The sequence below is a fragment of the Ambystoma mexicanum genome, chromosome 2p (assembly GCF_040938575.1).
Source record: "Ambystoma mexicanum isolate Mex_15411 chromosome 2p, UKY_AmexF1_1, whole genome shotgun sequence".
Classification (NCBI taxonomy): Eukaryota; Metazoa; Chordata; class Amphibia; order Caudata; family Ambystomatidae; genus Ambystoma; species Ambystoma mexicanum.
This window is the reverse complement of record NC_090923.1, coordinates 1,056,570,502-1,056,585,116: the sequence shown is the minus strand read 5'-3', so window position 1 is coordinate 1,056,585,116 and position 14,615 is coordinate 1,056,570,502. Positions and strand designations below refer to the sequence as shown.

The following is a 14,615-nucleotide window of genomic DNA, read 5'->3' as shown; positions in this document are numbered from 1 at the left end:
GAAAACAAACATACAGCCATTCGGTGATCAGTGGTAAAAGATGACATCTTCCACCCCCTCCCAAAAAAGCCCTGGGCGTCAGAATACATCTTTCATCTCCCCCCGCCCGCCCCCTAAGATGCCCCGGGCATCATTCTGCAGCAAACAATCTCCTCCCTAGCAAAGGACTATCCCATCCCGCCGGTCCAAACCATCTAACAGAGCTAAGGGGGACAATTGCTTTAATATCCAAAAGCACAGACTGATGTTACTTATCAACACCCTGCTGGAGTGAGGGACATGGATCATAGATGGAACCAACAGAATGCATGCTGTGCTTCAAAGAATAAATAAATACTATGTTGTAGCAAAATGACACTTTACTTCTCATTTTGCCATTCCCATTTAAGAATTTTATTTTTTATTTTTCAATGGGTTTGCATCATAGGTATGTGTAATGAGTCTCTCTAAGTACTAATTCACTAACAAGTGGTGCGTGGATTTTAAATTCCATTCGGCTGCCATGTGTTTGACTGGGGATTCTCAGAGACCCTGCTTTCTGCATGGTTTCCCTTTTGATGCCCAGGGCAGATGTGGCCACTTATTATGGTGTTGCATGGGAATGTGCGATGTCTTTCAGGCCCACTGAGCCATACTGAGTGTAAGGTGCGCTCAAAAGGGCTCTCAGTTTCTGATGGCTTCTATGTGAAACCCAAGGAAAGTTGATTTGTGTGGATGATGACATTTCATCTGGAAGTGCTGCCTTATCTCCCAGGAATTATTCCCTGTCTACTGGGATTACATGCACTAAACCTAACATCCGGACCATACCCCTTTGCCTGGGACCAGGTGCCTGATCAATCTTAAGGTGGAGAAAGGTTTCACGAGAACCTCTCTGTAGGTGTGTATGGAAAGCCGGTTATTTTATTGTGTAAACTAATGTGACTCTGTAATTTCTCTCACAGAAAAACTAATGTTGCTTTGTGTTAATGGGAATGCTGTAGTGTTGGCAAGGATAGTTTGGTGACTCTCTCCTAGGGATAGAAGCCCAGAAAACGGTGATGTTCATCTGTGCATCCATGCACAGATGCTGCAGGCTTCTTAATCTGCCACGTCTTTGCTTTTACACTGAACTGTACTTTGACTATGTTTTTTCCCTAGAGATGCAAATCATGCGTACCGTGCTGTCCGTTTTAGGAAAAGGATGCTTGGCTACAGCGTTCACATATTGCTATCTTTACACCGGGGAGCTCTACCCAACGGAGATCCGGTAAGGATGAGTATACAACCAATGACTGATTGTGCACCATCATTGTCTCCTTCAAAGAGGCATTAGCTCGGTAGCAAATCTCCAGATTTAACACCAGTGCATCACTCGCTTTAGGGAAGAGCAGAACCGTAGTTTGTTTGGCTTTACATGTCACTGCAGAGGGTCTAGTGACATCAGACCCACAAAAAGGTATGACCTTCCTGGTCCTCCTTCAGGGTTTGCCGCCGACATAAAAGAGGGGTTGCAGGGGCTTACTGTCTTGCTCCTCAGTGTTAACACAGTGGCCATCTTGGATTGATACATTTCCTCGACTCCAGCAAGATGTTGCAAAAACTGTAACCAAACAAATTATAGGGTTTATTTAAGAAACTCAACAAAAAATACCTATTTGAAATATTTTCATGAATTGTATTTTACAGTTTTCTGACAAGAATAAGGAACATATGATTCCACTGCAGGCACTTTGCAGGCCAAAGGTCAGACCTCAAACTTTTGAGTCTCCAGGGTGGGTGAAAACAAAAGATTTCGTTTTTGGCGGGTGTTAAAGCATTGAAGTGTATGGACTGGCCAGCGGCTTAGCTGGCGAGTAAACTGATTCCTAGTGGGTGACACCCGCCAAAAGCTTTTGAGTTTAAAGGTATGACAAGGGCATACAAAATTTGTGTTCAACACCCAAAATGGATGATTACAAAATAGAATGCACTGCTTTAGTTGCACACTATAAAAACGTTTGAGCGGGGTCTACATTCCCCCCAAATCACACTTGTATCTTCAAGCTGAAGAGCATCCCTCATAGACTTCACCAAAATTGACATAGTGAGATCATAAATCTGCACTCCATGTGAACAGAAAGAAACCAACATTTGTCCACCTACCTATGGTTATTTCCTTAGCCAATCTAGTCCACTGCCATGGTGCATTAGAAAGATGTGTATCACCCCACTGAAAGAAAGCACTTTGCCAATCAGGGTGCTTCTGGGAGGTGACAGAAAAGGGTCCCTCCCTCAGTGCAGTGAAGACTTTGCAGTAGAGGTTAGTCGGCCTTAAAACACCCTCTCTCAACTACAAGAGCATCCCTTGACATATACATCTGCTGCTTGTCTGCCTCCAGGACATCTTTAGACCAAAGTGGTACAAACAGGCAACAGATGAAGAGAATCCTGAATTTGAAAAACGGAATTAATTAGCCAAAGAGAGGCTGCATGTAGAGAAGCCGATGTTTTCCTATATGCAGATTCGGCATTTGGAACACAGAAGAGTAGGCATGTTAAATCATGTCATGCACTGTTTCCCCTGCTTGTGAAAGCAAAATAAGATACTGAGGCTGAGTAGCTTCAAAAGGAAATACACCAAACGCAGGTTATAAAGATACACAGATCTTTATTCAAAGTAACTGAACAGTTTTCAAAGAAACAGAGTATCAGATAGCTATCAGGCCCTCAGTTCACCACAGCGAATACCAGCCCGTTCGGTGTGGGAAGTGAGTGGGGCTGTACATCAGAATAGTTGCACCTTTTATACACTCCAAAACATGATGTCCAACCCACTTGCAGGTTAATAGGTCTAGGATCTAGGGTTTGTGCTGAGTTCATTCCCTAATTTATGCAGCTATACATTTAGGGGTTATCCTTAACATATTCGAAAACAAGTTACAATAGCAACAGTGTGTCTTTGGATTTTGCATTGAGCCTCTGCACATAACTTTATACAATATAGTAAAACAAGTGCTCACATAAGATGCTCAAACAGTATTGTGCATGATATAAGTTCATGGATTAGTCTCGTTGGTACAGGTAATCATTTATACACAGGTCAACGAAGGACAAGGTCTCAGTACATGACCCTAACATTTGGCCTGCAGGCAGTTTACACATTAACTTGCACACAGAGGTCAAGACGGCCATGATACATTAAAAATGACACTGTCCACCATCTCAGAACACAGGGTGACTTTAGAGAGAGAATCTAAAATGGCCGATGAACCTAAAATGGTGGTTTGCACGGATCTGTGGTCAGGACCTTGCAACGCGGATTTCCTCGCAGAGCGACTTGGCCTACGCCAACATATATTTATACGATCTAGAGGGTATAATATGTTTTACCGTTCGAAAAAACCCTCCTTTTGGCATATGCCAAGCGCTAAACTACTTCTAATCACTTTACGAATAATTCCACGTCTCAATGTCCACACACCCCGAATCACCATCGGAGATATCAATCGCCCTTAGATCGGTTACCAGAATTTCTTTCAGAACATATTCATTGGGGTTTTTATCTGGGGCGTATACCTTCCGTCCTAACATACCCATTGCCCAACATCCCCCTAGCATCAAACATATACCAGGAAGATACTGTATACAGCAACAAAGGAACAACAGAATTCCCAAAATGATCAGCAAGACCTAAAGTACCTTCCAACCCCAAGATCGCAAGAAGTCCCAGAACCAAGCGCTAAGATCCCAGTTTCCCGCGGAAACATGCACTTCTGAATTTAGGACATGCAGATTCTGTATTGCCTTGAAGATAGTTGGGGAGGAATCTGGCACGAAAACGCAGCAAGCGGACCCCACTAATTTACATACCCCCTCACGTTCAGTCAGGATGACATCTAATGCCACCCGGTTCTGAAGTGCTACTAACCTTATTGCTTTCTGTTCTAGAGTCATATTATAGAGAATGTCAGTGGTCCGGTTGTTGGTTCTGTCCAGTACTCTCGCTAGTCTCCTGATATCCTCTGAGTTCATTACTTGTCCCCAAAATGGCACAAAGGATTTTGCTACGTCTCCCAGAACTTACTTGTGCTGGAGTGTCACCATTCTCGTCCCGCCGTGGACAAGACTTTGAAACCTCTGCAGTACTGGCAATGAATACTCCGGGTAACAGGATCCCTAAATAACAAGTTCCCTGCCAATCCCTGTGTAACCATGGAAATGCTACATTGCCGCAAACAAAGTAGACAGGTTTGCCTACATACAAAGGTCTGTCTTCCCCTTCCCCAGTCAAATTTGCAACGTTGGCGCAACCTTTAAATCACCCATTGACTGAGTACCATTCCTCTGTATGCAGAAAGAAACTAAATTGGGGCTATGGTTAACAGTGTAAGAAGGAGGCGTGGCATCCTTTTTGCCTATAGGAGCCATTTTAAAGGAAATCAAAGATTGGAAAGGACGAGACAGTCTATCAGAAGGCCTAATAGAAGCAACGTTGAGCTTACTCCTATTTGCAAAAAGCGAGCATCCCAAAGGAGTCAAAACACGTTTCTCAAACTGATTCAAATTAGTCCCATCAAAGTTCCCTGAGATGCTATCGTTCCGGCGACCAAAGAATAGTGCTCTAAGAGAAGCATAGCATGCAGTTGTCAAAGGTAAAGGATGAATATACCAACCTAGCCCCTTATCCCCATGTTGTGGTAAATGCGAACAGACCCAACAGTTGGACCTATTAAAGATGGCATGTGTAGCATTCATGATAAGTAATAATGTGTTGTTGTGATATCTCTGTCTATGCTCAGAATCCCTAGGAGATAGAGTGTGCAGATGCACGAAAGGAGTAGAAACAGTAAGTACATTTTCAGTCAGTAACACATTCTCGAGCGGATGTACTTCTTCTAGATACCAGAAGCCTAAAACAATTACTATTATGAACCAATTAACATTATCAACAAACAGCAGTACGTTTTCGGAGTCCATGTCACAGACTGTCCTTTTTCGCAGCTGGTCACACGTTCACTTATCAGTCCTGTACGAGCGGTAGCGTGGCAGGCATTGTAATCTTCAAACGAACCCGCCAATGTTTTTAGCTGGCGACCTCCAGGCTGAGCATCTTCTTAGTCCTTCCACAAACCCTAGTCAACAGAATCCCCGTGCAGACAATAGATCGGGCCAAAAAGGCAAGCCCTTGCTGATTTTCCTCGATCGCACAGCCAAACGGTGCAGTAGGTCTATTTCCTAGGTCGCAGATCGTACCTCGTGCTTCCTGGTACTGAGTGATCTGAGAACAACATGTCGTCACTTCCCGTTGGAAGCGACGTATCAAGAACAAGAAAGGATGCAAGATCTGTAACAACAGCTTCTGGAAACAAAACTGTTGGAGAGTGTGGAGGCAAAATGGCTGTTTACCCAGGCCCCACGGGCTCAGGGAGAGTCTCCGACGCACTCTCGATGCTGTTTACTGCTTCGGGGTTGTTGATTGCTGTACTAATGAGGGGTTCTGTTTCTTCTGTATCGTATGGCACTGGGTGTGGAATCTTCTTGATGTGCTTTGCATGGATCCAATTTTTCCGGCCAGCCACCCACAGCACCGTCTGCGTGACCAGCAGGACTTGGAAGGGGCCCCGCCACCGAGGTGCAAGGCAAGAGGATCGCTCAAATGCTTTTGTGAGAACCCAGTCAACGGGCCGTATGCTGTGACCGGGGCCCTGGTATCGTACAGGTAAAGCCTATCGCACCTGGTGATAAATCAAATACAAGTTTTTAGTCAACTGGCTACAGTAATCTGAAAGAAGTAAATTTTCTACATTTCGCAGTGAACAACTTTTCGGAAGGTTCCAGATATTAGCAGGCCTCCCCATAACCACCTCAAAGGGAGAGAGCCCAGTCTTAGTTTGAGGGGTCATACGCATGGATAACAACAGGATCAGTAAGGCGTCCGGCCATTTTAGTTTGGTGCCGGCACACGTCTTAGCAAGCTTGTTTTTGAAGATGCCGTTGTGTCTTTCTACTAGTCCGGCACTCTGGGCGTGTCTGGCCGAATGGAACCGTTTATCGATCTGTAATCCCGCGCATATCTGCTGAATTACAGCAGCGAGAAAATGTGGACCATTGCCCGACCAGATGACTCTTGGTAGCCCAAACGTAGGGAAATAATCTTTTAACATAGTCTTTGCAGTAGTCATGGCTGTAGCGTCTTTAACAGGAAAAGCCTTAACCCATTTGCTAAAAGCACAAATGACAACTAACACGTATTTCAAGTTATTACATCGTTCCATTTCAATAAAATCAAAATGTATAACCTCGAAGGGGACAGAAGGTGGACCAAAACTTCCCCTAGGAGTTGGCGTTCCCTTTCCCACATTATGCTGTAAACAGATCATGCTGTTTTGGACAAAACGTTCAGCTACCTTAGAGATTTTGTCATTCACCCATACATTTTCCAACATTTTTGTAATCTTGCGGGCACATATATGTGTGGGACCATGAGCCATAACAACCATCATCATAATGTATGCGTCAGGAAGTAGCCATTTCCCTTCGACTCTGTCAACCCAACACCCAACATCATCAAGTTTCCCCAAGCCCTCAGCCCACTTTTTAGACTCTTCCAATGTGGCATCAGCTTGGATATCCCTCACAGAATCGATACTCTCATCCATAGTACAGGCATTTGTGGCTTCCCTTGAAGTATATATGTCTAAAGAGAGATCAGTAGCAGTCTGTTTAGCTATCTGATCAGCAAAAGCATTCCCTTTTCCTATATCATCTGCAATATTTTGATGTGCTGCGCATTTTACAATAGCTAACTGAGTAGGGAGTGCAAGCACTGAGAGTAGCCGTACTATCAGGGAGCCATGCTGGATCTTTGTACCATGTGAAGTTAAGAACCCTCTTTCTGACCAAAGTCTCCCAAAGTTATGAACCCCCCCTAAGGCATACTGACTGTCAGTGTATATATTCACAGTAAGCCCTTCGGAAAGTTCGCAAGCTCGGGTCAATGCTATAATCTCTGTGGCCTGCGCGGAGTTATGCGTGATTCTCTTGGTTTCCACGACCGTGCTCAACATAGTGATTCCATAAGCAGCTGTGGATGCACCATCCGGAAGTTTGGGGCAGGAGCCATCGCAAACCAGCTCCCCTTGCGGATTGTTCAAAGGAGTATCTTTCAGATCAATTCTACCCTTTGTCTCTTGTTCGGTAGTGTAAAGACAATCGTGTGACTCTTCGTCACTGCAAGCAGTACCTTGTGGGAAAGGTAAGAGTTCAGCCGGATTAAGAACACAACACCTCTTCATTTGGATGTGTGGTGCAATCAAGATCAATTCATATTATTGTCAACTGTGCGGAAGTGAGGTGTTGCGTTTCAGTTCTGTTCAGTAGAACATCTACAGAGTGAAGTACCATCAGGGTTAAAGCATGGCCTAGGACCATTCCCTCACTCTGTTTTACAGACGCAGCAGCAGCAGCGACAGCTCGCAAGCATCTTGGAAAAGCGCATGCTACATGATCAAGGGCGGAAGAAAAGTAACCGCACGGCCTATTCTTCCCTCCATGTTCCTGCGTTAACACAGCCAAAGCACATCCATCACATTCATGCACAAACAACACAAAGGCCTTTTCATAATTTGGTGTGACCAAAACCGGTGCCGAGCACAATGCAGTATTGAGCAAATCAAATGCACACTGGTGCTCCATGTTCCACGGCAATGGCGAAGAAATGCCCTTCTTCGTCAGAGCCAAAATCAGCTTAATCGTTAATGACAAATTGGAGATCCACTGTCTACAGTAAGAAGCCATTCCTATTAAGTCTCTAACTTTTTTCTGCGTATTTAGGACAGACATGCTAGAAATTAGTTTTATCCGTTCAGGCGTCAATCTTCTTCCCTCCTTTGACAGGAGATAGCCTAAATAGGCGACCTCCTGGGAACAATACTGAAATTTCTCAAGCAAAGCTTTATGTCCATGTTTAGCCAGGTGAATAAGCAACAACACAGTGCCCTCCTTACAAGCACTTTCTGAGTCAGCAGCTAAAAGCAAGTCATCAACATATTGAAGCAGTGTACAAGTAGAGTGCAACTCAAGGGTATCAAGTTGTTCTTTCAGAGCCCTACTGTAGATGCTAGGACTTTCCGTGTAACCCTGTGGTGCACGGGTGAATGTGAAGGAGCGTCCCCCTAAGGTGAACACGAACAAATATCTACTGTCCTTGTGTATAGGAATACAAAAGAAAGCATTCTTTAGATCCACAACACTAAAATGAGTAGCTGAAGCCGGAATCATAGTGAGTATCATCGTCACATCAGGCACAATTGGAAATTGTGGAGCGACGATCTTATTGATGGCACGTAAATCAATTATGAAACGAAAAGGAATCGCATTATCGCCTTTTTTGTACACAGACAAAATCGGACTATTGCACATACTACCTGCAATTTCCTCAATCACCCCTCGATGTACAAAATTGGAGACGATGCATTTCAAAGCTTGCTCACCATCGACTGAAATCTTATACTGCGGAATGCGCTGCAGCTTCACTCCATGTTTCAAAACAATCTTAACAGGCTCAATTTGCAAAACGCTGACATCATTGTCGTCAACTGCCCATAAACACTCCGGAACATCACTAAATTCCGGTGGCAAAGGTCTAGTCAAGAATTGAGAGACAGAAAGTTGCTGTGGTGAAATCGTCAAACGCACTCCATCAGAGGAACAATAAATTACCGCATTTAATTCTTTCAACAGATTCAACCTCAGCAAATTCTCTCCACAATTCGAAGTCAAAAGGAATGGACAATGGTCCGTAAACGGACCCAAAGAAACAGGTACCGGCGAAGAAACCGGACAGACAACTGGTGTGCCAGAAAACCCTACAGAAACATTGGTTTGCCCTGACAGTGGAATGTTTGGAACCCGAGAATGATCGATGGAACACTTTTGTGCCCCTGTATCTATCAAGAATAGATGTTTCCTATTTCCCACTAACATTTCAACGTAGGGACCTTTCTGATTAACGGGAATAGGTGTAGGTTCCAAACCCTGCTTCGGACAATCTTAACGAAACAGAATATCGTCGAAAGGAAGTTCTTCAGCGAGGTAAGCGGCAGAAGGATGGTCAAATATGTTTCTAGTATCCACACTTGGTACCTGATTATCCTGTGAAAAAGGTTGCTGTGAATCATGTGAAAACTGAACTCTACTAGGGCCCCCTACACCCAGGTGACCTCTGGGTCATCTAGCCATATTCCCAAATGTGTTATTTGACCTCTGTCGGAGGATCGGGCATTGTGCACGCCAATGACCCTCTTGCCTAAAATAGGCACACTGGTTAATGTTTACAGGACCCAAGGGCACATTTCCTTGTGGAACATACTGACCTCTAGTTTGCGCATTACCCCCTCTAGGGCCTCTAACGATTTGCTGTAATAATACTTTTGTCTTTAAATCGCCTTTTCTCTTTTCGACTCTTTCTTTTTCATTATTGACACGATTCTCATAGTACTGAGCCATGTGCAGTACTTCTGATTGAGACTTCGCTTGCCAAGCGCTCTCAGAAGACATAATTTGCGACTGGATGTCAGGCAGCAATCCACGCACAAATTTGTCTACAAATAATATTTTCCCAGACTCTGTGCCTAAATCTTGTCCACTGAAATCTGAGAATACCTGTCCGAACCGATTAAAGAATTCGGTAGCACCCTCAGACTTCCCTTGCACACAGGCGGTAAGCTTGTCCGAAATAATTCTCTTCTCAGGAATTATAGTTTTCAATTTCGCAACTATTCTCTCAGGCAAACTTAGTATCACCTGAGGCGGTCTTTCACCAGCTTGCCTTTCTCCATCAAGTCTAATTATGTTAGCCCATGTATCTCCTAACCATGGTACGTCATCTATAGTCCTAACCTGTTTCCACAAATCTACGAGCAGGAGTACGGGAAATAACAAATCAATATCACTTAAAGTGAATATTGAGGATTGCAAAACAGACTCTATTTCTTTATAGAACCCTGTTGGGTTTTTCCTAATGTCGGGAATAGATTTTCTAATGGTGTTCACTTCCTGTCTTGAGAACGGGACGTGAACAAACTGAGACACATAATGTGCAAGTATTTCCTCAGCAGCTGTACCCACTACAGCATCAGCGGGGATCTCAACTTTTGGGACAAGTGTCGGAGGAACCTCTCTCATAGGCAACTGAGAAATAGGCAACTCCGAATGCTTACGAAGCAACAGAGCCAAATCGAGCACTAAAGCAGCCAAAGAAGTGTCAAATGAAAAAGCTCTCTTGTAAATACTTAATAACTCTGTGGGACAACTAATCTTTCTTTTTACACACTCAGGAAACAACGATTACAATTGAATAGGTCCAAAAGAAATAGGTGCTAACAGTATACTCCTGTTTTTTTATCACCCTCTGCATCAAAGAAGAATAAAAATTTCCAAGCTCTGTTGTAGAATCAATCTTATTTTTTATCTAATGTTAGTACAGTTCAAAATAAAATGGACGTTTCAGAGTTAGCAACAAAAGAAAAGGGAGGTCATTGACCTAAAGTACAGAAAATATTTACATCACACGGAATCAAAGGTTTTTCAGTAGGACAACCATTTTGTGTGTGCAAGACAAAATCAAATTCAAATTTCATTTGTCAGGGGGTTCGCATGAAAATGGCAAACATATAAACAATTCGACATTTACAACATTACACGACATTCCCTAATAACCCTCCTGGGTAGAATAGGCTCCCAACCAGGAGCCTTAACTTTTGAATCTTTTTACACACTCATCCTGTAGGTATTCTACCATTACCTGTATCACTTTCCTCTGCATTGCTGGCATATACTGACTATACGTGTCATATACTTCAACTGGAGTTATAGAAGAGTCTGAGATCCATCTAATTGCGTCCTTCATGCAAATTCGCATTTCCTCAGATATCAATTTGCAACAAGGAAGGAACCGTTTCTGCACATAACTACTATCCCCATCTTCATCCTCATTCTGTAACCTTTCCAACTCCTTTCTACACTCAAATACCCTCTCAACATGCTCTTGTACTTTCTCCACAGTGTCTGTAGAGAACGCTAAGGTGTTCAGATCCCTCAAACCTTGTGGGAGATCTGTATTGTTTAATCTGTCCCTCATTACACACAAATGGATCCCTAATCCCTGAATAAAAACATTTTTCTCAGGAAAATTGTCCATATTAGAAAGTGTGGCAAAACATTAGCCTGATCATCCTTCTCCATACAATACTTAGCCCATGCAATCAATTCACGTTTCTTCTCTGGAGGTACAGTATTGCGAGTGACAACCCTCGATCACGCTCCCATATCTACTACAAGCGGTGCAGGACCACTTGGAAGAGAGAGAGTAGGCATGTTCAACGGAGGTGTTATCACTGGTACAACAGGAAAGAGCGGAGGAGCAGGTGGAGGAGCAGCAACAAATGGAGGAGCAACGACTGAAGGAAGAGGAACAACAAGAGGAACAATAGGAGCAGGAGGAGGAATAACAGCAGGAAGAGGCAAAGCAGCAGGAAGAGGAACATACAGAGGTGGCGCAGTGGCACCAGGCCTTCGTTCATTTAACAATTTATCGATAAGTTCGTCGAAAACATGAAAGTCTTTAGAAGGATAGATATTCTGGATACCAAGTGAGAAAGCCCTATCCATATTTCTAGCGGACTCAGACTGTTTATCTTGGTCATACAACAACGCTTTTTCGGCGTTCGTCTTATGACGGCGCGCATGTTGTTCTCTACTCTTAAGCTGCTGCAAAGCTTCTTTCTTCCAATTCTGTAATACGTCAAATGCTGCGGGTCTAGCCTTTTTCTTTAATAATATAGATTCTAAGTATTCACTACAAGGAATTTCAAAACTACCATTGATTGGCCACTGAAGTTCGGAAGCATGTCTAGTTTGTCTGTGCCAAATATCATTAAACACTATCCTACCAATGCCATGCTTACAGTGCATAGTACACGCCGGCGACCCCTCCTGTGGCGCCGGATGGCTAAATTCCAAAGATTGTCTGTCACTGCGGAATAATGCCCTAAAGCAGGCAGACAATTTCCCAGGCATGTCAGAATACTGGTGTTACCTGGTCAATAATTGTACTCGCGTGTGCAATGCTCCAAAACAAATTATCAGGATATTTAAGAATCGGTCACGACTCACCTGATCAAGCCTAAGGAGGTCCGATTGGATTTCAAAGTTTTTCTAACAAATTTTTACCTCGTGTTTGGTGATTTCGGCAAATCTGCCCGCCTCGATATGTGGACCCTCGTCAAGATGCCAACTCGGACCATGTGCTCACCATCCAGGGATCGGGCTGTGCAGCGCTGCTGAAGTGTCACTTCTCATTCAGAAAGGGGCCCCTTTTGTCACCATCCGATCCCAGTCCGATAGCCGCGTCAACCTTCAACGAGCTGGCATCAATCTTGAGTGTCCCTATTCGGGTGCCATCTGTGAAAGCAAAAGAAGATATCGAGGCTGAGTACCTTCAAAAGGAAATACACCAAACGCAGGTTATAAAGATACACAGATCTTTATTCAAAGTAACTGAACAGTTTTCAAAGAAACTGAGTATCGGATAGCTATCAGGCCCTCAGTTCACCACAGCGAATACCAGCCCGTTCGGTGTGGGAAGTGAGTGGGGCTGTACATCAGAATAGTCGCACCTTTTATACACTCCAAAACATGATGTCCAACCCACTTGCAGGTTAAGAAGTCTAGGATCTAGGGTTCGTGCCGAGTTTGTTCCCTAATTTATGCAGCTATACATTTAGGGGTTATCCTTTACATATTCGAAAACAAGTTACAATAGCAACAGTGTGTCTTTGGATTTCGCGTTGAGCCTCTGCACATAACTTTATACAATATAGTAAAACAAGTGCTCACTTAAGATGCTGAAACAGTATTGTGCACAATGTACGTTCATGGATTAGTCTTGTTGGTACAGGTAATCCTTTATACACAGGTCAACGAAGGACAATGTCTCAGTACATGACCCTAACATTTGGCCTGCAGGCAGTTTACACATTAACTTGCACACAGAAGTCAAGACGGCCATGTTACATTAAAAACAATACTGTCCACCATTTTAGAACACAGGGTGACTTTAGAAAGAGAATCTAAAATGGCGGATGAACCTAAAATGGCGTCTTACACGTATCTAAGGTCAGGACCTTGCAACGCGGATTTCCTCGCAGAGCGACTTGGCCTATGCCAACATATATTTATACGATCTAGAGGGTATAATAAGTTTTCCCATTCAACATGCTAACCTCTTACCTGTCCCTCCTCTCCACCATAGGCAGACCGGCCTGGGATTTGCCTCCATGAAGGCACGTGTGCGCTCCATGGTGGCCGCTTAGGCCCTGATGAGTCGTGAATACTTTTAATTTATTTAATAATGTGAGACAGTTTAAATATAGACTTTACACATAATTCAAATACAATTACAAGTATAAAAATAAAGAATATAAAAAGAGAAAGGAGAATACATTAAAGCGAGATCAGTTAGACTGAGTAAAAAATAAAACAAAATACATTCATTTAACCCCTATTTAAGCTAATCCTTCAGCACATATAGTGTCCATATGTGTTAATCAGCATAAAGATATAGATATAAATTCTCTTAATGAGAGATATAGCTAAACATAAAAGTGCCAACAGTAGTTCAATTAAGTTCTCTCTATACGAACTGTAGCAATTAACACCTTGGAGGATCACCACTGTATGGAGTTAATTATGGTTTGGTGGGGTCTATCTAATTCTTTTATACAGGGTCGGGCTCTGAAGTGGTCTAGACCCCCACCCCCCCCATGAATAATGAACTTCTATGCACGTATACTTGAACCATGAACTTAATTGAATACTTTGCTTTCCTGCTGTCATGATTCCTGCCCCTCATGTCCCCAGCCCTCCAAGATGTCAGGCTTGTGGCACCAGACTCACTCACTCCCATAGGATACCATTGGGGATTGAACTTGTAGTGCATTGATGGGGACAAAATGGATGCCCCCACATATTTCGGTTCCCAGAACTGCATGTGCAGTCTAGTCTTTTGGGTGTGGTTCAGCCCAGAGACACCTGGGATACCCAGAGACTATTTAAGCCACGCCCAGGCTGAGAAACATGCTTTGTGTTTTCTGCACCTGCAGCGTGACACTCACCGTGTTCGGATCGGTCTCCAGTAGGCCTGCATCTTTCTTCTGCGCTCAGCTCCTGCAAAAACAAGAACACCGTTAGGAACAGCCTTACCTTGCGGCGCTTCTGCCCATCATTCATCGCTCCTTCTGTTCTGTGGGCATCTTCGTCGGTGTCATTCCCATCCCGGCACGCCGCTTCCTAAGGAAAAGGGAAAAGAACAGAAAAAAGGCATTAGTAAGCATTCAGCAAATCTTCGCTTATTTTTAAAGACTGTACGAGCTTCAAACGCTTACCTGAATCCCAGCCGCTCTGGGGTCTCTGGAACTTCTCATCCATCTGCAAGAGGGAAAAGACACTCCAGGTTAGCGTGGAAACATTTAGAGGCGCTGCATACCGTGCTTACTCACCGCATTTCTTCTTCATAACCGGCATCCACGCTAAAAACGTCGCGGCACCTAAAAGACACAGAAAAAGAACTCAGTTCAATACAAATACGAAAGGGT

The 14,615-nt window shown here is 43.7% G+C and overlaps 1 pseudogene; it reads left to right on the top strand.

Annotated features, from left to right (window-relative positions):
• The window catches only part of LOC138567839 (solute carrier family 22 member 20-like), a 386,869-nt pseudogene extending 373,535 nt beyond the window's left edge, over window positions 1-13,334 (top strand).
• Window positions 13,335-14,615: the final 1,281 nt, after the last annotated feature.